Genomic DNA, 15,754 nt, shown 5'->3' with positions numbered 1-15,754 from the left:
TTTTAGATACAGCAGTGGATAAAAATGAAGATCATATGTTTAACAACTGTTTGTGCAGCAGTGTTTTGACTTTTGACAAATAATTTTAGCATCTGTTGGTTTAGATGTAGATATTGATTTTTGTCTTTGTGGAAACACAATATCTTATCTATCATCTGTTGAGCACCAAAAATGCTATTCTTAACAAAATACATTTTAGATGTATTATATCAAGATTAAGTTATCAGCAGTCATTTTCAGAAATTTTGTTCAAGGTTTTGCCATCTGTCTATTATTTCAGACAGTGGTTTAGCATCCCAGATGATGAAGTCTTGCTCTACCTAGAACAACTCATTTTATGTCTAATTACTAGAACATGAGTGTCTTAGTAGTTCAAAAATGAATTTACAATCAATTTCTGATCTGTGACAAACTAAACTTGAGCTCAACATGACCTTGATGTGTGAGTCATTTCCTTTTGACCAGTTTTAAGGATAGTAATTTCACACACAAAAAAAAAATAATAAGGAGATTACATCCTGACCAGAGATGAACTTTCACTATTAAAAATGAGTAAAAGTTCAAAATACATTTTATAGAAATTAAAATGCATCTGGTTTTATTAAAAGGAAAACACCTTAAAAAAATTAAAGGATGTTTTGGAGCTAATCAAAAGGATCTGACACTCTTTTCAAGTAAATGATCAAATTATTCTCAAGTTATTCTGACCATTATTTGGGTCATTTTCTTGTCAATTGATTGTAAATTTCTTTTACGCACAATCACTGGATATGCCATTGTTACCAGAACAATTTCTGTATTGATGAATGCACACAGTTGTATGATGACCACTGAAGATCTAATTCTAACCTCACAAGTGTTTTATGCTAATACTCTTTTCTTTTGATTTCAAAAGTTTTGAGATATCCACACTTTGAGATTTTTATTTCCTTTTTCCCTTTTTACCCTTATTATTCATATGTTCAGAAATACTCACTAGGAGATTTTATTTTGAACATACCTTGTCCATAATCACTTTGAAGCAATGTTTTAAGAAATCTGACCATGTTTGAACATGTTTTAGTTCAGATTTCACATTACTTATGATTAGGACTGTTTTGACATTTTATTTTTCTCAATATGTGTTAGACAAGGTTGATTTGGTCCTTTTGTAGGCACTCAACATGCCTTTGAACACATGAGAGATTTTGACTAAAGTTTTTCTCCCTCTTTTCGATATCAGCAGTATGCAGGTGTTTTAGATGAACACAAGTTTTGCTGATCTGAGGTACATACTTTAGTGTTTTAAAAAAACATCACAAATATCGAAACAAAAATTGTAATTCATTTTGAAACAATTAACGATCCCATAATTTATCAGATATTTTGCAAATCTGAACACTATAAGTGACATATGTATGAAAACATTTGTTGTGTGAGATTTGTGTGTCATATGACATCTTGGTTGAATTACAGAGTTTTTGAATAACCATTTTGACCATGATTTGTTCATTACTCTGTTTTTCAACTGAATGCAACCAACCTTAGTATCAATGAATTTTGAGCTGAACTGTTATGTCAAATTGATTGTTAGATCGAATTTGACTGTCCAAGCTCTGATACCAATTGTTTGGATCTGAGGCTATCATGATTCGTGTTTGTTTGCATAAAACTAATAAGTGCAGCGGAAATGAGTTGCAAACAAAATAAACACAAACAAAGGAAAGTATAGATTGATAAACAATTGCTTTTCATTGAGTCAAATGATTGAAATACAAAGCAAATGATTACAGTAAAAGCTTACAATCTAAACTTCCCCTCAGCCTGATACACCAGAGTTGGTTGCACAAGATGAAAGGATGAATTGAGGAGAGGAACTCACTCAAAACGATCAAGTATAACAGTACAGAGTACTGTCATACTTATAGACAAACCAAACTACTGATATACTTCAGCTGACGTCACCATGATAGTGACATCTAACGACCTAACAAACTACAAATATTGTCCTATATAAACTACTGTTATGTAACATATGATATTCACTAACATACAAGACATAAGGAAAACTACTGCTTCACGTTCCACTGTTGTAGCCTTAGCACAGATGTTGAGTCTTCAGTGCTTTCTTCAAAGGTGATCAGTCTTTGAGAGGGCAGTGCTTGAATCTTCAGCAGCACTTAGGAAACAGCAGTAGATAGAGCAACAGAGTTTGTCTTCAGCAGTTGTTAGGTAATCATCAGAGTTTGGTTTATCAGTTGTTGTAGTTGAGCAGCACTTAACATTTATCAGCTGTTAGATAACCACTGTCAAGGGGAGAGATTAGAGTAAACTGCTGCTTATTAGGAGTCCACTGATGGGATCCGGTTTTGGCTTTACATTATCTGTTCCTCTGTTAGGGTTCAATCTCAACAGTACAAGTCCTTATGGACTCCACGTGAACCGAATGGGCAGCCCAAGTTGGGTTCGGCCCATCCTTCTTGTCCGATTAACATTAGGGTGTTGTAACCATTCTACACTTTACCAAAAACACACACAAGTTTACAAACCCTAGTGCTCTGCTTCCCTCTCTCGAAGCCGACGACGAGCACCCCTCTCGGATCATAGATTCTACTCGTTCGGATCAATTCTTGTTCACTCTCTTTCAATCGGTTAGTGCGTTATGATATATGTTTGTAATTTATGTATGATTACATGTTCGATTTCATGGTTAGGGTTGCTTGTATGATAAATCGAGATGTTTTATATGTTTGTAAATCGGATGTCTTGCAAGTAATCGGTTGATTATATGTTGTTCGAATTATGTTAAGGTGATTGTTAACCGAAAGCTTACTAATCGGCTGTGATATGATATCATTCGGATGGATGTGTGATGTTATGTTAGTATGCATGCTAGTGATCAAGTATATGAATCATGATAATATGTTATGAATATTGTTCATATGTATGATATTAGGGTTCATGTGGATTAAAGGATAGTTGTCTTGTTTGATTGAAAATTACCATGATTGAAACTGATTATCTGTTGATTGATTTGTAAAATTGGAAACTGATTAAATTATGTAACTGATTGCCATGTTTTCGGGTAATTTAAACGGATCGCACAAGTCTTTCGGTCGCACAAGATCAAATCACACCAGGTCTGATTTGATCGCACAAGACAATCGCACAAGCAGGGTACCAACACACTAAGCACCGTGTACAATCAACTGATGCATGATCGCATAAGGCCTTATGGATCGCACAAGACAGTGACGATCGCATAAGGCTTGGGCCACACACAAACTATTTAAACTGTTACACTGTTGGGCCTCAAAGCCCAAACCCAGTCGCACAACCCAAGCAGATCGCACAAGTCACTTATATGTTATTTAATTGGGCCGAGAATGTGTTATTGATCTGTTATGATAATTGGGTCGGGATATGTTGGATCGCACACCATGTTGTGGAGCAGACAACATGTTGGGCCGAGTACTATTGGGCTTATTTAAATCGCACAAGTTAGGTGAACTGCTTGACTGTTAAAGTGTTGCCATGATCTATACGTGCTCGTAACGTGTTAACTTGTGTGAAACATACGTGCAATACTTGAGTCAAAAACTGACTTGTATGGTAACCCAGTTAGGACGTGGTTGACCACCCTTAGTTCAAGAAACCTTTTGTGTATCTGCCGAGCAAACCAAGGTGAGTTCACACAGCCAAGGCATGGGATTCCCGGGTTGGGAATGGGTTGAAAGATTTTGTCACACCCCGATTTCCACGTGTCTCACCGGTGGGCCCGGTGGGGGATTACCGTGACGTAGTTGGCAACAATATAGTCAAACCACACATTATATGAATGCACAGCGGAAGCATAAAGATAAATATAATTCAACCTTTGATTGTAATATCGAATGTATCACAAATAGTCGAATGGTATCCACAGGGGGATCAAAATAATAAAAAGTGTTGTTCAACAGACAAGGCATCAAAGCTTGCGAGACTTCTTAAGATGCTAAGGAGCTATAGCCAGCCGATTACGTGTAGTACCTGCACTTAATCTTTTTGGGAAAATACGTTAGTTTACACTGGTAAATACATTCAACCGACACTTTTGAAAAATGTTTATTAAAATTGATTTGAATGTACAAGGCACAAACTCTTGTATAACTTGGGAGAAATATTTAATATTATAATCTTGTGAACGAATTACATGTTCCTTCTTTGCGTTCAGTAGCCCGGATCTAGTCCGGGTTAAAGATCAATAGACACACCACATTGCGTAAAACCGAGGTGGGTAAACCAACGGTTACGTCTTTTATTAATATAGACATAATGCTGGGTGTACGCCTACACCCGGATGTCGAGGTCGTGGCCATTTCGTAAAATGATGCCTAGGATATCCGGGACATGGTCATTAACCCCCCAAAGGCTTTTAAGTAACAAGACTGTTTAAACGAGCCGATCAAATTATTCAATTAACCACCAAACGATGGAAGATTTGATGCTCGATCAAGCGGTATTTTATATATACCGTAACCCAAGCCCGTAATACGGAAAATAAGTTAAAAGTATTTACCAGTGTAAACTGACGTATTTTCCCAAAAAGATTAAGTGCAGGTACTACACGTAATCGGCTGGCTATAGCTCCTTAGCATCTTAAGAAGTCTCGCAAGCTTTGATGCCTTGTCTGTTGAACAACACTTTTTATTATTTTGATCCCCCTGTGGATACCATTCGACTATTTGTGATACATTCGATATTACAATCAAAGGTTGAATTATATTTATCTTTATGCTTCCGCTGTGCATTCATATATTGTGTGGTTTGACTATATTGTTGCCAACTACGTCACGGTAATCCCCCACCGGGCCCACCGGTGAGACACGTGGAAATCGGGGTGTGACAGGTTGGTATCAGAGCCAACATTGAGTGAATTAAACACTATCCTAATGTGTTTAATCTCAGTGACACAATTGCACATACTTGAGTCTAGACAAGAACATAGGACAAATTCGAATTGTTATTCCAAGTTTGTCTTTTTCTTTTATTATTGTTATTTAAAGTTTTAAAAGCAGGAAATATGGCACCTGTAATTTTCCGGGGAAGAGGAAGAGGAAGAGGAAGAAGAGGCAGAGGAGAGATCGTTACTCACAACGATCACGAAGCTGGACCTTCAAATACGCGAGCTCCTTCGACCACAAGGAGTGAAGAACCGCAAAGACGGAGAAACCTTTTCGAACCTGCGAGGCATTCCACCTCGCACAGCTCGACGCCATCGTACCGTCACTCGTTCGGGCCAGATTCCGAGAATGATCCCAATAACCCTCAACCCTCCTACATACCTCTACAGCGTTCGGTATCGCACCGTGCTTTTGACGATCCTACTCCATACTTCAGAGGTCAGTTTAACCCAGCTGACTACATTCAGGAGCCTGCAGGCTTTGTTCCGTTAGGACCACAAGATCACTTCTCCGAAGACCATATGGACGAGGACACGGACCCGACAGAACCTGCTCGTGGTACGCCCACGCATCCAATAGAAATCTCTGATGGGTCATCCTTTCATGGCACACCCTATCAGGGACCAGATAGCTTCATGGCATTGTTTAATCAACACAAGTGGTACTACACGCCACCTCAGCAGACATCACAACAGCCGCAACATCCGCAAGATCCCTCCGAGGATCCACGTTTCGTGGCAGTTACGCCACCACCTCCGCCACCGGTGCAGCCAGTAATGCCTGATCCGCCAAGGCGTAGGAGGACAAATGCCCGTATGTCCACACGAGGAGGGGAATTCCACTTCAGCACCCCTCAACACTCTAGTAGTAGCCACTACCCGCCACTACCAGAAGAAGGACCTGCAAGTCCAGCACAGGAGGCGAACTCCGCACCAGTTGCACCATCTTCGCCACTATTTGGGTATGACCACCCAATACCTGCGTACACGAGTCTAACGGCTTACAACCCGTTCGAACCGTCATCGCACGCACAGTACAACTACAACTATGAGCGCGACCCATATGTGGTAGCGGCTAGGTATAATGCCCGCTATCCTGACGGAGCTTTTGGAAACATGGGAATACCGGACTACTCAGCTCATGGGTATCCAGCACCTCCTAGACCTCCAGTTCCGCAACCGGCGCCACAACCACGTTCTTCCCCACCTTAACAAGAAGAAATACTCCACCGTTTGAGCCATGTGGAAAGAGACTTCGAGGAAGAACGTAAGAGCCACCGAGGTTTCCTCAAGGGCTTGGCAAACCTACTGAAGGGCAAGAAGAAGAAACGAGACCCTTAGTCTCCTTATGGATTGTTGTACTTACACTTTAGTCCCTGCGTGGACATTTATCGTATTTCAGTCCCTACGTGGACTTATCTTTTAATCCCTGCGCGGACATCTATCTTGTATTAGTCCCTGCGTGGACTTGTCTCTTATTTTAACCTCTATATAGGTAAGTACTTGTTTAAAAAGTCCCGTTTAGGGCGGCGTGTAATCGTATTGAAGTTTTGGAATGTTATGTTATGAATTTCATTTTGTTATTACTATATATGAAATAAATCAAAATCATTCCTTTTAATTTGATCTGCCTAAATAAAGAATCTTAAGAGTGAAACCTAGCCAGGTGTCTTTTAAGATCCGACCAAGATGGTAAGACCTAATTAACAGATTCAGATTCCCTGTTAACCTCTGTAAGCATGTTAACAATCATGGCAGATGTGATTCGTTAAAATCGCACACGTCATTCTTATACAAGGATCCTTTAAAGGATTCCAATGCCCAAATTAATGATTTGTAAATCATGGGTTAAATCACCAGTAAAGGTAATCACTTGTTAAACATCCATTAGCGATGTAGTGCCTATGGGCCATAATTATTGTCATATAAGACAAAAGACAGTGGTGGTCTATGACTCCCTGTCAGAAGGGGGTAAAAGAACTACGGTTCAAACCTTCATACCTTGATTCTCTGTAATCTCGGCTAATATAATAATAACGTCCTCGTGACTAGGCTTCTATGCCACTAACAATATTAATTGTAAATAGGATAAGTATGTTCAAATCCTAAATATAAAGTGAGTAACAAATTAACCGGATATGGTCTTCGTTACCATGGTTAATGAATTGCCATAAAAGACAATTCTATAATAAACTCCTAAATAAAATTTTCATTATCTTCTGCAGCAGATACAAGCTACTATGGTGAATCCTAATGGAGAAAATAGTCATACAAGTGAAGATGATTATGATAATGCCCAAGTACATTTAACGGGCGCTCAACTAAAGGCTCTTGTCGACAACGCTGTTCAAGCAGCTCTAGATCGACAATATACCGAATCTCGAAGCAGAACCGTTTCCAAACCACCATCAAAGCCGAAGACACACTCAAAATCCCACACCAAACCATTATCCAAACCACTCTCCAAACCCAAAAAGGACGACGACAATCACTCGTCAAATGAAAACAGTGTTCGTCATGAAAGGGAGTATACTGATGCCTCCCGTGCCAGGGGCTGCACATACAAGTACTTTGTGTCTTGTAAACCCCGAGACTTCACGGGGGAGAAAGGTGCCGCCGAATGTATGACGTGGCTGGATGAGATGGACACTGTGGTGGACATCAGTGGCTGTGCGGAAAGGGATGTGGTAAAGTTTGTGTCGCAGTCGTTTAAGGGCGAGGCCCTGGCTTGGTGGAGGGCGTTGGTTCAGGCCTCGGGAAAGTCTGTGCTTTATAGCATGACGTGGGAGGAATTCGTTTCTCTCATCAAAGAAAATTACTGCCCTCAACATGAGGTGGAGAAGATAGAGTCCGATTTTGTATCTTTGGTGATGTCAAACCTGGGCTGCCAAGCCTACTTAATGAGCTTCAACACGATGTCTCGATTGGTTCCATATCTGGTAACCCCGGAACCAAGGAGAATCGCTCGTTTTATCGGGGGGTTAGAACCCGCGATAAAGGCAAGTGTGAAGGCCTCTCGGCCAACGACCTTCAGGTCTGTAACTGACCTCTCTTTGTCCCTCACGATGGACGCGGTCCGACTGAGATCGCTGAGGAATAAAGAGGCCGAGAAGAGGAAGCGTGAGGACGATACCTCACGAAGGTCGGGTAAGAAACACCGTGGGAACGGTGATGGCAAGAGAGGGACAGAGTCGAGAAAAGATGGGCAACAATCCGGAGAGAAGCCCAAGTGCAAAAACTGCCAGAAATTCCACTTTGGGAAATGTAGGCTTGGGTCGAACTCACAGTCCCAGTCGAAGTCGCATACTTGTGGACTGTGCAAGTCCAAGGACCACAAGACTGTGGACTGTAAGAAGATTAAAGATGCGACCTGCTATAACTGCAATGAGAAGGGGCACATTAAGAGCAACTGCCCCAAATTTGCCAAGAAGACTGAAGAAACCAAAAAGAATAACGCTAGAGTCTTCAAGATGGATGTGAAGGAAGCTTTGCAAGACGACAACGTAATCACATGTACTTTTCTCGTGAATAATATCTTTGCAAGAGTACTTTTCGATTCAGGCGCTGATAAATCCTTCGTAGACCAAAAGTTTCGCAAATTGTTGAACATGCCTGTCAAAACCCTAAATGTGAAATACGAGGTAGAGCTAGCAGACGGCACAGTAGAAACCGTCTCCACTATATTAGATGGATGTATGATATCCATTAAGAACCATTCTTTTCCTCTATCTCTACTTCCCTTTAATCTAGCTGGTTTTGACATCGTTCTGGGCATGGACTGGTTATCACACAACCAGGCCCAGATCGTCTGGAATAGAAAACAAATTGTGCTAAAGACTCCGACTGGTGAATCGCTCACCATTCGAGGAGATACGCAGTATGGATTGCCCAAGAACGTATCTATGCTCAAGGCTTCAAGATGTTTAAAAAGAGGTTGTGTCATCTACATGGCACAGGTAATTATTGAAGAGCCCAAACCAAAGATAGAGGACATTCCTGTCATTTCGGAGTATCCAGAAGTTTTCCCCGAAGATCTACCTGGGTTGCCACCAGATAGGCAAGTGGAATTCAGAATAGATATCATCCCTGGAGCAGCTCCCATTGCTAGAGCACCCTACAGGCTAGCACCAACTGAGATGAAGGAATTAAGGACCCAGCTGGATGAACTGTTAGCGAAAGGTTTCATCAAGCCTAGTTCATCCCCTTGGGGAGCACCTGTCCTGTTTGTTAAGAAGAAGGACGGATCGATGCGTCTGTGCATCGATTATCGTGAACTTAATAAGGTCACGATAAAGAATAGATACCCATTGCCAAGGATCGACGATTTGTTTGATCAGTTGCAAGGGGCTAGCTACTTCTCGAAGATCGACTTGAGGTCGGGCTACCATCAGCTGAAGGTCAGAGATGAAGACGTACATAAAACATCATTTAGGACTCGATACGGTCACTACGAGTTCCTAGTGATGCCTTTTGGGCTCACAAATGCACCGGCTGCGTTCATGGATCTCATGAATCGCGTCTACAAGCCGTACTTAGACAAATTCGTCATCGTATTCATCGACGACATTCTTATCTATTCAAAGAACAAAGCTGACCATGAGAAACACCTACGGTGTATTCTCAAATTGCTGCATCGCGAGAAGCTCTATGCCAAATTCTCAAAATGCGAATTCTGGCTACGAGAAGTCCAATTTCTTGGACATGTCGTAAGCAAGCGTGGTATCCAGGTGGATCCCGCTAAGGTAGATGCGGTCATGAATTGGCAAGAGCCAAAGACGCCCACAGAGATCCGTAGTTTTCTGGGGTTAGCAGGATACTACAGAAGATTCATTGAAAATTTCTCAAGGATTGTTGCGCCCTTAACTTCTCTAACCAAGAAGAAGATAAAATTTGTTTGGGGCCCTAAGCAGCAAGAATCCTTTGATATTTTAAAGCAAAAGCTAAGCAACGCGCCTGTGTTGACGCTACCGGAAGGTACTGAAGAGTTCGTAGTTTACTGCGACGCGTCACACACTGGCATGGGGTGTGTGCTCATGCAGAAAGGCAAGGTGATTGCCTATGCTTCGAGACAGTTAAAGGTGCACGAAAAGAATTACACCACCCATGACTTGGAATTGGGTGCCGTTGTGTTCGCACTAAAACTGTGGAGGCATTATCTATACGGAATCAAGTTTGTGGTCTTTTCAGATCACAAGAGCCTTCAACATCTGTTCAATCAGAAGGAGCTAAACATGAGGCAACGCCGTTGGATGGAGACCTTGAATGACTATGATTGTGAGATCAGATACCATCCCGGCAAGGCGAATGTAGTCGCTGATGCCCTGAGCCGGAAAGAAAGGATGAAACCCATCCGAATCAATGCTAAGAGCATTGAAGTCGAGAATAACTTGATCGAAAGGATATTAGCTGCACAGCGAGAGGCTGTGTTAGAAGCTAATTATCCTAAGGAAAAGTTAGGAGTAACTGAAGAGCAGTTAACTCTTAGCAAGGATGGAATTTTGCGATTGAATGGACGAATTTGGGTTCCTATTTATGGAGGACTACGAGATGTTATCCTCCAGGAAGCCCATAGTTCCAAATATTCTGTCCATCATGGAGCAGATAAAATGTATCAGGATTTAAAGGCAAATTATTGGTGGATAGGCTTGAAAAAGTCTGTAGCCGCTTATGTAGCCAAATGCTTAACTTGTGCGCAAGTCAAGGCTGAGCATCAAAAGCCATCTGGCTTGCTACAACAGCCTGAACTTCCTGAATGGAAGTGGGAGTGTGTAACTATGGATTTTATCACCAAGTTACCAAAAACGAGCAAAGGAAACGACACAATATGGGTTATAGTCGATAGACTGACTAAGTCAGCTCATTTCTTACCCATCAAGGAGACCTATAGCTCCGACACATTGGCCCAGTTATATGTTGATAAGATTGTAGCCTTACATGGCATACCTGTGTCTATTATCTCTGATCGAGATACTAGATACACGTCTCATTTCTGGAAGAGTTTCCAACAATCTTTGGGCACACGTTTGAACTTTAGTACGGCTTACCATCCTCAGACAGACGGTCAGAGTGAGCGTACTATTCAAACGTTAGAAGATGCTGCGGGCATGTGCTATCGATTTAGGTGGTAGTTGGGATAAGAACCTACCACTAATCGAATTCTCCTACAACAACAGCTACCATACCAGCATAAAGGCTGCGCCTTTTGAGGCATTATACGGTAGGAAGTGTAGATCGCCTGTTTGTTGGGCGGAAGTGGGAGAGGTCCAATTATCAGGGCCAGAGATAGTCTTCGAAACAACGGACAAGATTGTCTAGATTCGAGAGCGTCTCAAAGCTGCCCGTGATAGGCAGAAAAGCTACGCTAATCCAAAGCGTAAGGATTTTCACTTCGAGGTAGGTGAAAAAGTGTTACTAAAAGTATCACCCTGGAAGGGGGTGATGCATTTCGGTAAGAAGGGCAAACTGAGCCCGTGATACATAGGACCTTTCGAGGTTATCGAACGTGTCGGGTCAGTTGCCTATAAATTGAACTTACCAGAAGAGCTCAATGGAATTCACAATGTGTTCCACATCTGCAATCTAAAGAAGTGCTTCGCTGATGAATCATTGGTGATCCCACACACAGATGTGCATATAGATGAGAGCTTGAAGTTTGTGGAGAAGCCTTTGTCGATTGAAGACCGACAAGTGAAGAAGCTTCGAAGGAAACATGTACCGATAGTTAAGGTTAAATGGGATGCCCGGAGAGGACCCGAATTCACGTGGGAAGTTGAATCCACGATGAAAGAGAAATATCCCTATTTGTTTGAGTAAATCTCGGGTCGAGATTTATTTTAAGAGGGTGAGGATGTAACACCTCGAAATTTTGTGTCCAATAATGTATTGACACGTGTCTTGAGTTTACACGTGGCGTTTAATATTAAATAAAGGACTAAAGTTGATAAACCTTGAAAGTATGTAAACTCGAAGGTTATAAATGTCAAATAAGGGTAGGTATATTGTATAGTAACCCTAAATGATGCTCGTACCTTCAGACGAATAAATCATGGATCGTACGGAAGCGAAACGCGGAAGAAAGTGAGAGATTACAAGCTGCGGGGGTTAACTGTGTCAACATGTTTAATTATACCACTGAGTGACCCTTTGACGAACCCGAGGCTTTGTAACAGTAAAATACGCTCACTATAATGTACTATATAAATTCCGCGAAGTTCCGTTTTAAAACGAGAAAGTTATGATCAAATTCGTACGAGAAGGATTAAAAGCGTCAACAATAAAAATTAAAGCTTTCCGAATAATTAACAAACTAACCGGGGACTTAACAATGCGGGTAAATAACACGAGGCCCTTAGTTGTAAATAATCAGGGGCCAAATTGCAAAGTTACCCCTTCAAACCCGAAAGGTCAGGTTATTAATTACCGAAGATTTCGTTATTAATTACAAAGATTTAGTCATGATTATAAAAGATTCAAAATCCAGAAAAATTAGACCTAACGCAGGCCGCGTTAAGGTCTTGGGTAAGTTAATGCGGGCCGCGAGCCTTCTGTTTATACGCGTCTGATTTAGAGAACTCAGGCGACCCGCGTACAAGTCTGCCTGATTTCCCATGCGGGTCGCGTGAACCATACAGATGCAGAAAGTATGGGCAGATTCAATGATTTGGCTTGTAGACGAACTTGTGAGCAATCAATGAGGCATGGGTGCCCTCTACCTGACCCCTAGCACCTTAGGACACCTACTGAACATCCATACTCAATTGTAGCCTGAGTTGTAATGATCTAAGGGCCTTTCTTTCACTATAAATAGGCCTACATTGTGCATAAGTTCACCACACCTCAAAACACATCTTCTGCTCATTTCTGAAACTCCCAAGTGTTCTTCTAACATTCCTAAGTCGTGCACAAGTCTCTGTAAGTATGCCAAACCTTCTATGGCTTTGTTTTTGCTTAGTTTAGCCTAAAAGTCAATCCGTCGTAACTAACGATTGACTTTGCGATAAATCACGAATGGTCCAGTGAATTGTCGAATCAAAAGTAGTTATATGTTGGTATTTACGTGGGTAATAAACCTCTAAAATGGTTTCCCCTGATCACCACCCTAACTAGTTCAAATGTCGAGTCAAACGTATACTTAAAAAGTCAACAGAAAGCCATTTTTGCGATTCTTGCATAATATGTAATATAGTTGATATGAAACCTGTTTGAACACTCATAAAACATGATAATAAGTATACTAACTTGTCTAAGCTCGTTTGATTCGGCCATTTGCTATATTGACCCGGTTCGGAGCCGAATGTCGCAAAAGTTTGACTTTTGCTTTGACTTCAGTTCTGACCCGTTTTAGTGCAATGTATATATGCCTTAGGACTCTCTTAGGACCAGGTCACGTGATGGTATCACCCTCTGTTACCGGTTCGTTGTTTGTCCGAGTCTTTTACGTATTTCCGTTAATTGCTTAAAAGTTGACCGTAACGCCCTTTTCAAAATAAAACGAGTATTTCGGACACATGAAGGGACCATAACCTTGCTTACTAAATTCTAAGCATGGCCCTAAAATTTCACGCCAATCCGAGGTCTAGAATAGGAGTTATGCTAAATAGCGCAATTAAAAGAAACTTTTGTAATAAACGGCGCATAACGCCTACCTAAACCAAGATTTCGTCACCAAACCTTTTACTCACTGTTGTAAAATAATAGTTCGGGATTTTTAAAGATTTTTAATTAATATTAACCTGCTCATAACCTGCGGTTATGGCTACGGTTCGGTAAATACCGAATATGCCCTTTTCGGCCAAAACTTGAGTTCTACAAGGTCTTTTGACCCGATTCCAGTTGCTACTGATTTTAAGTAATAAATAAAGTATCTTGGACTTTATAAACTGAACGGGAAACTCAGATTTCCTGTAGAACTCTAAAACCCTTTTAAAAGTCCTTAAAATGACCGGAAAACCCCTACGGGGCGTATAATGAACCAAAACTCGTTACGGGCATTATGAAGGTATCCTACTGATACCACAACCTCTTTAAAGTATATTGACTTAGGAAAACAGTGTAGGACCCTTACGGTTACCCGTTGCGCCTTTCGCGCGCACGGTTCGGCTTATGTAACTAGTTTACATAAATTAGCCGACACGGGTCAAACCATATTATTTTGACCCCAAAATCCAGAGTGTGAATATTAAACCCATATAAAACAAGTCTTCGAACTTGTTGGGTCAGAATCACATTCCATTCTCGGTTTTCGCCTATCACGCGATTAAACCGTATCAATCCCTTGAAACTGACCGGTCTAGGCTACGGCTAATATAAAGACCCGTTAGGATTCTAATAGGTTATTTTAAAACCTTCGTTCCAGAATAGAAGCCCCAGTAAAAGATATCTGTGATTTAAACAATTAAGGACAATACTTGCAAAGGTAAATACTTTTAACTTATTTTCCGTATTACGGGCTTGGGTTACGGTATATATAAAATACCGCTTGATCGAGCATCAAATCTTCCATCGTTTGGTGGTTAATTGAATAATTTGATCGGCTCGTTTAAACAGTCTTGTTACTTAAAAGCCTTTGGGGGGTTAATGACCATGTCCCGGATATCCTAGGCATCATTTTACGAAATGGCCACGACCTCGACATCCGGGTGTAGGCGTACACCCGGCATTATGTCTATATTAATAAAAGACGTAACCGTTGGTTTACCCACCTCGGTTTTACACAATGTGGTATGTCTATTGATCTTTAACCCGGACTAGATCCGGGCTACTGAACGCAAAGAAGGAACATGTAATTCGTTCACAAGATTATAATATTAAATAATTCTCCCAAGTTATACAAGAGTTTGTGCCTTGTGCATTCAAATCAATTTTAATAAACATTTTTCAAAAGTGTCGGTTGAATGTATTTACCAGTGTAAACTGACGTATTTTCCCAAAAAGATTAAGTGCAGGTACTACACGTAATCGGCTGGCTATAGCTCCTTAGCATCTTAAGAAGTCTCGCAAGCTTTGATGCCTTGTCTGTTGAACAACACTTTTTATTATTTTGATCCCCCTGTGGATACCATTCGACTATTTGTCATACATTCGATATTACAATCAAAGGTTGAATTATATTTATCTTTATGCTTCTGCTGTGCATTCATATATTGTGTGGTTTGACTATATTGTTGCCAACTACGTCACGATAATCCCCCACCGGGCTCACCGGTGAGACACGTGGAAATCGGGGTGTGACAGATTTGAATTGGATAATTACTCGTACTTACGCTATTGCTAGACTATATACCATCGTCCTCAGGTTAGTCAGGACACTTACGTAAAACCTACGTAAACTAGTACTTACTACTGTCTCCCGAGTCGGGAAGACACTTACGTAAAACCTACGTAAACTCATACCTACTACTGTCTTCCGGGTCGGAAGGACACTTACGTAAAACCTATGTAAACCCCACGCGTACCACTGTCCTCGGGGAAGGGCACTCACGTAAAACCTACGTGACCTTGTACGTATTCCTGTTCTCGGGTTAAGAAGAACACTTATGGTTGCAAATAGTCTAGTAAGTATAAACATGGGAAGCCCCCATTAGTAAGGATAACCATGGGAAGCCCCCACTAGTAGTAAATATAATCATGGGAACCCCCCCCCCCCTCTAGTAGTACATACATACATGGGAAGCCCCCCACTAAATGAACATATGACTTGTTATTACGAACTTACTTTCTGTGAACTCGCTCAACTAGTTGTTGACTCTCTGCTGCATGCCTTGCAGGACCTTAGGTACTATGGAGCTTGCACAGGGAGGAGCAGGTCGTTGTGGGACATGGATCGTGGATGCC

The sequence above is a fragment of the Helianthus annuus genome, chromosome 13 (assembly GCF_002127325.2).
Source record: "Helianthus annuus cultivar XRQ/B chromosome 13, HanXRQr2.0-SUNRISE, whole genome shotgun sequence".
Classification (NCBI taxonomy): domain Eukaryota; kingdom Viridiplantae; phylum Streptophyta; class Magnoliopsida; order Asterales; family Asteraceae; genus Helianthus; species Helianthus annuus.
This window is presented reverse-complemented; position numbering follows the sequence as displayed.